General features: G+C 48.7%; 14 non-coding genes and 1 pseudogene across 14 annotated transcripts; all 15 read left to right on the top strand.

The window, feature by feature from the left end:
• The first annotated feature begins 180 nt into the window (after nt 1-180).
• On the top strand, nt 181-299 carry LOC118347378. The gene has a single exon (XR_004800594.1). It is a non-coding gene; the product is annotated as a 5S ribosomal RNA (ribosomal RNA).
• Nucleotides 300-488: 189 nt separating this feature from the next.
• Nucleotides 489-607, top strand: LOC118347366. Its single transcript, XR_004800583.1, has one exon. It is a non-coding gene; the product is annotated as a 5S ribosomal RNA (ribosomal RNA).
• Nucleotides 608-796: 189 nt separating this feature from the next.
• Nucleotides 797-916, top strand: LOC118347373. The gene has a single exon (XR_004800590.1). It is a non-coding gene; the product is annotated as a 5S ribosomal RNA (ribosomal RNA).
• Nucleotides 917-1105: 189 nt separating this feature from the next.
• On the top strand, nt 1106-1224 carry LOC118347374. Its single transcript, XR_004800591.1, has one exon. It is a non-coding gene; the product is annotated as a 5S ribosomal RNA (ribosomal RNA).
• A 179-nt stretch (nt 1225-1403) lies between these two features.
• On the top strand, nt 1404-1522 carry LOC118347379. Its single transcript, XR_004800595.1, has one exon. It is a non-coding gene; the product is annotated as a 5S ribosomal RNA (ribosomal RNA).
• Nucleotides 1523-1712: 190 nt separating this feature from the next.
• On the top strand, nt 1713-1831 carry LOC118347371. The gene has a single exon (XR_004800588.1). It is a non-coding gene; the product is annotated as a 5S ribosomal RNA (ribosomal RNA).
• A 189-nt stretch (nt 1832-2020) lies between these two features.
• On the top strand, nt 2021-2139 carry LOC118347368. The gene has a single exon (XR_004800585.1). It is a non-coding gene; the product is annotated as a 5S ribosomal RNA (ribosomal RNA).
• Nucleotides 2140-2328: 189 nt separating this feature from the next.
• LOC118347369 lies at nt 2329-2447 on the top strand. Its single transcript, XR_004800586.1, has one exon. It is a non-coding gene; the product is annotated as a 5S ribosomal RNA (ribosomal RNA).
• Nucleotides 2448-2636: 189 nt separating this feature from the next.
• On the top strand, nt 2637-2755 carry LOC118347367. Its single transcript, XR_004800584.1, has one exon. It is a non-coding gene; the product is annotated as a 5S ribosomal RNA (ribosomal RNA).
• A 189-nt stretch (nt 2756-2944) lies between these two features.
• Nucleotides 2945-3063, top strand: LOC118347365. Its single transcript, XR_004800582.1, has one exon. It is a non-coding gene; the product is annotated as a 5S ribosomal RNA (ribosomal RNA).
• A 186-nt stretch (nt 3064-3249) lies between these two features.
• On the top strand, nt 3250-3368 carry LOC118347372. Its single transcript, XR_004800589.1, has one exon. It is a non-coding gene; the product is annotated as a 5S ribosomal RNA (ribosomal RNA).
• A 185-nt stretch (nt 3369-3553) lies between these two features.
• On the top strand, nt 3554-3672 carry LOC118347370. Its single transcript, XR_004800587.1, has one exon. It is a non-coding gene; the product is annotated as a 5S ribosomal RNA (ribosomal RNA).
• Nucleotides 3673-3862: 190 nt separating this feature from the next.
• LOC118347375 lies at nt 3863-3980 on the top strand (annotated as a pseudogene).
• Nucleotides 3981-4168: 188 nt separating this feature from the next.
• Nucleotides 4169-4287, top strand: LOC118347377. Its single transcript, XR_004800593.1, has one exon. It is a non-coding gene; the product is annotated as a 5S ribosomal RNA (ribosomal RNA).
• A 189-nt stretch (nt 4288-4476) lies between these two features.
• Nucleotides 4477-4595, top strand: LOC118347376. Its single transcript, XR_004800592.1, has one exon. It is a non-coding gene; the product is annotated as a 5S ribosomal RNA (ribosomal RNA).
• The last annotated feature ends 5 nt before the right edge of the window (nt 4596-4600 follow it).

The raw sequence follows: 4600 nt of genomic DNA, 5'->3' as shown, positions 1-4600 counted from the left end.
CCCTCTTGTTTTTATGATACAAATTGACAAGAAGGAGCACTCTGGAGTGGATTTTTGGGAAAATCTCGCCCGGCCCATCGCGTAGCCATGGGTTTGGATCAGATCTCCGTTTGGATTGGGATCGGAAGGACGCTAGTATGTCGCTCAAGGATTATATGAATTTTAAGTAATTAGTTTGATGGGTGCGATCATACCAGCACTAATGCACCGGATCCCATCAGAACTCCGCAGTTAAGCGTGCTTGGGCGAGAGTAGTACTAGGATGGGTGACCTCCTGGGAAGTCCTCGTGTTGCACCCCTCGTTTTTGTTTTTTCCGCCTTGCGAGATAAATTGACAAGAAGGACCACTCGGGAGTGGATTTTTCGGGAAATCTCGCCCTGCCCATCGCGTAGCCATGGGTTTGGATCAGATCTCCGTTTGGATTGGGATCGGAAGGATGCTAGTATGTCGCTCAAGGATTATATGAATTTTAAGTAATTAGTTTGATGGGTGCGATCATACCAGCACTAATGCACCGGATCCCATCAGAACTCCGCAGTTAAGCGTGCTTGGGCGAGAGTAGTACTAGGATGGGTGACCTCCCGGGAAGTCCTCGTGTTGCACCCCTCGTTTTTGTTTTTTCCGCCTTGCGAGATAAATTGACAAGAAGGACCACTCGGGAGTGGATTTTTGGGAAAATCTCGCCCTGCCCATCGCGTAGCCATGGGTTTGGATCAGATCTCCGTTTGGATTGGGATCGGAAGGACGCTAGTATGTCGCTCAAGGATTATATGAATTTTAAGTAATTAGTTTGATGGGTGCGATCATACCAGCACTAATGCACCGGATCCCATCAGAACTCCGCAGTTAAGGCGTGCTTGGGCGAGAGTAGTACTAGGATGGGTGACCTCCGGGGAAGTCCTCGTGTTGCACCCCTCGTTTTTATTTTTTCCGCCTTGCGAGATAAATTGACAAGAAGGACCACTCGGGAGTGGATTTTTAGGAAAATCGCGCCCTGCCCATCGCGTAGCGATGGGTTTGGATCAGATCTCCGTTTGGATTGGGATCGGAAGGACGCTAGTATTTCGCTGTAGGATTATATGAATTTAAAATAATTAGTTTGATGGGTGCGATCATACCAGTACTAATGCACCGGATCCCATCAGAACTCCGCAGTTAAGCGTGCTTGGGCGAGAGTAGTACTAGGATGGGTGACCTCCTAGGAAGTCCTCTTGTTGCACCCCTCGTTTTTGTTTTTTCCGCCTTGCGAGATAAATTGACAAGAAGGACCACTTTATGGATTTTGTGGTGCGGCCCCGCATCGCCCCATCGTGGTAGCTACGGTTTGACTGCATCTCCCATTGATCGGAAGGACGCTAGTATGTCGCTCAAGGATTATTTGAATTTAAGTAATTAGTTTGATGGGTGCGATCATACCAGCACTAATGCACCGGATCCCATCAGAACTCCGCAGTTAAGCGTGCTTGGGCGAGAGTAGTACTAGGATGGGTGACCTCGTGGGAAGTCCTCGTGTTGCACCCCTCGTTTTTGTTTTTTCCGCCTTGCGAGATAAATTGACAAGAAGGACCACTCGGGAGTGGATTTTTCGGGAAATCTCGCCCTGCCCATCGCGTAGCCATGGGTTTGGATCAGATCTCCGTTTGGATTGGGATCGGAAGGACGCTAGTATGTCGCTCAAGGATTATTTGAATTTTAAGTAATTAGTTTTGATGGGTGCGATCATACCAGCACTAATGCACCGGATCCCATCAGAACTCCGCAGTTAAGCGTGCTTGGGCGAGAGTAGTACTAGGATGGGTGACCTCCTGGGAAGTCCTCTTGTTGCACCCCTCGTTTTTGTTTTTTCCGCCTTGCGAGAAAAATTGACAAGAAGGACCGCTCGGGAGTGCATTTTTGGGAAAATCTCGTCCTGCCCATCGCGTAGCCATGGGTTTGGATCAGATCTCCGTTTGGATTGGGATCGGAAGGACGCTAGTATTTCGCTGAAGGATTATATGAATTTAAAATAATTAGTTTGTTGGGTGCGATCATACCAGTACTAATGCACCGGATCCCATCAGAACTCCGCAGCTAAGCGTGCTTGGGCGCGAGTAGTACTAGGATGGGTGACCTCCTGGGAAGTCCTCGTGTTGCACCCCTCGTTTTTGTTTTCCCCGCCTTGCGAGATAAATTGACAAGAAGGACCACTCGGGGGTGGATTTTTGAGAAAATCTCGCCCTGCCCATCGCGTAGCAATGGGTTTGGATCAGTTCTCCGTTTGGATTGGGATCGGAAGGACGCTAGTATGTCGCTCAAGGATTATATGAATTTTAAGCAATTAGTTTGATGGGTGCGATCATACCAGCACTAATGCACCGGATCCCATCAGAACTCCGCAGTTAAGCGTGCTTGGGCGAGAGTAGTACTAGGATGGGTGACCTCCTGGGAAGTCCTCGCGTTGCACCTCTCGTTTTTGTTTTTTCCGCCTTGCGAGATAAATTGACAAGAAGGAGCACTCGGGAGTGGATTTTTGGGAAAATCTCGCCCTGCCCATCGCGTAGCCATGGGTTTGGATCAGATCTCCGTTTGGATTGGGATCGGAAGGACGCTTGTATGTCGCCCAAGGATTATATGAATTTTAAGTAATTAGTTTGATGGGTGCGATCATACCAGCACTAATGCACCGGATCCCATCAGAACTCCGCAGTTAAGCGTGCTTGGGCGAGAGTAGTACTAGGATGGGTGACCTACTGGGAAGTCCTCGTGTTGCACCCCTCGTTTTTGTTTTTTCCGCCTTGCGAGATAAATTGACAAGAAGGACCACTTGGGAGTGGATTTTTCGGGAAATCTCGCCCTGCCCATCGCGTAGCCATGGGTTTGGATCAGATCTCCGTTTGGATTGGGATCGGAAGGACGCTAGTATGTCGCTCAAGGATTATATGAATTTTAAGTAATTAGTTTGATGGGTGCGACCATACCAGCACTAATGCACCGGATCCCATCAGAACTCCGCAGTTAAGCGTGCTTGGGCGAGAGTAGTACTAGGATGGGTGACCTCCTGGGAAGTCCTCGTGTTGCACCCCTCGTTTTTGTTTTTTCCGCCTTGCGAGAAAAATTGACAAGAAGGACCACTCGGGAGAGGATTTTTGGAAAATTCGCCCTCGCCCATCGTAGGCATGGGTTTGGATCAGATCTCCGTTTGGATTGGGATCGGAAGGACGCTAGTATGTCACTCAAGGATTATATGAATTTTAAGTAATTAGTTTGATGGGTGCGATCATACCAGCACTAATGCACCGGATCCCATCAGAACTCCGCAATTAAGCGTGCTTGGGCGAGAGTAGTACTAGGATGGGTGACCTCCTGGGAAGTCCTCGGGTCGCACCCCTCGTTTTTGTTTTTTTCCCGCTCTCATGCAGATAAATTGACAAGAAGGAGCACTCGGAGTGATTTTAAAATTGCCCTGCCCATCGCGTAGCCATGGGTTTGGATCAGATCTCCGTTTGGATTGGGATCGGAAGGACGCTAGTATGTCGCTCAAGGATTATATGAATTTTAAGTAATTAGTTTGATGGGTGCGATCATAACAGCACTAATGCACCGGATCCCATCAGAACTCCGCAGTTAAGCGTGCTTGGGCGAGAGTAGTACTAGGATGGGTGACCTCCTGGGAAGTCCTCGTGTTGCACCCCTCGTTTTTGTTTTTTCCGCCTTGCTAGATAAATTGACAAGAAGGACCACTCGGGAGCGGATTTTTCGGGAAAATCTCGCCCTGCCCATCGCGTAGCCATGGGTTTGGATCAGATCTCCGTTTGGATTGGGATCGGAAGGACGCTAGTATGTCGCTCAAGGATTATATGAATTTTAAGTAATTAGTTTGATGGGTGCGATCATAACAGCACTAATGCACCGGATCCCATCAGAACTCCGCAGTTAAGCTGCAGTTAAATGAGTAGTACTAGGATGGGTGACCTCCACGGAAGTCCTCGTGTTGCACCCCTCGTTTTTGTTTTTTCCGCCTTGCGAGATAAATTGACAAGAAGGACCACTCGGGAGTGGATTTTTCGGGAAATCTCGCCCTGCCCATCGCGTAGCCATGGGTTTGAATCAGATCTCCGTTTGGATTGGGATCGGAAGGACGCTAGTATGTCGCTCAAGGATTATATGAATTTAAGTAATTAGTTTGATGGGTGCGATCATACCAGCACTAATGCACCGGATCCCATCAGAACTCCGCAGTTAAGCGTGCTTGGGCGAGAGTAGTACTAGGATGGGTGACCTCCTGGGAAGTCCTCGTGTTGCACCCCTCGTTTTTGTTTTTTCCGCCTTGCGAGATAAATTGACAAGAAGGAGCACTCTGGAGTGGATTTTTGGGAAAATCTCGCCCTGCCCATCGCGTAGCCATGGGTTTGGATCAGATCTCCGTTTGGATTGGGATCGGAAGGACGCTAGTATGTCGCTGAAGGATTATATGAATTTTAAGTAATTAGTTTGATGGGTGCGATCATACCAGCACTAATGCACCGGATCCCATCAGAACTCCGCAGTTAAGCGTGCTTGGGCGAGAGTAGTACTAGGATGGGTGACCTCCTGGGAAGTCCTCGTGTTGCACCCCTCGCT

This window comes from Juglans regia, unplaced genomic scaffold (assembly GCF_001411555.2).
Source record: "Juglans regia cultivar Chandler unplaced genomic scaffold, Walnut 2.0 Scaffold_861, whole genome shotgun sequence".
NCBI classification, from domain to species: domain Eukaryota; kingdom Viridiplantae; phylum Streptophyta; class Magnoliopsida; order Fagales; family Juglandaceae; genus Juglans; species Juglans regia.
Note: the sequence above shows the minus strand (reverse complement) of the source record. Positions and strands in the feature narration are given on the sequence as shown.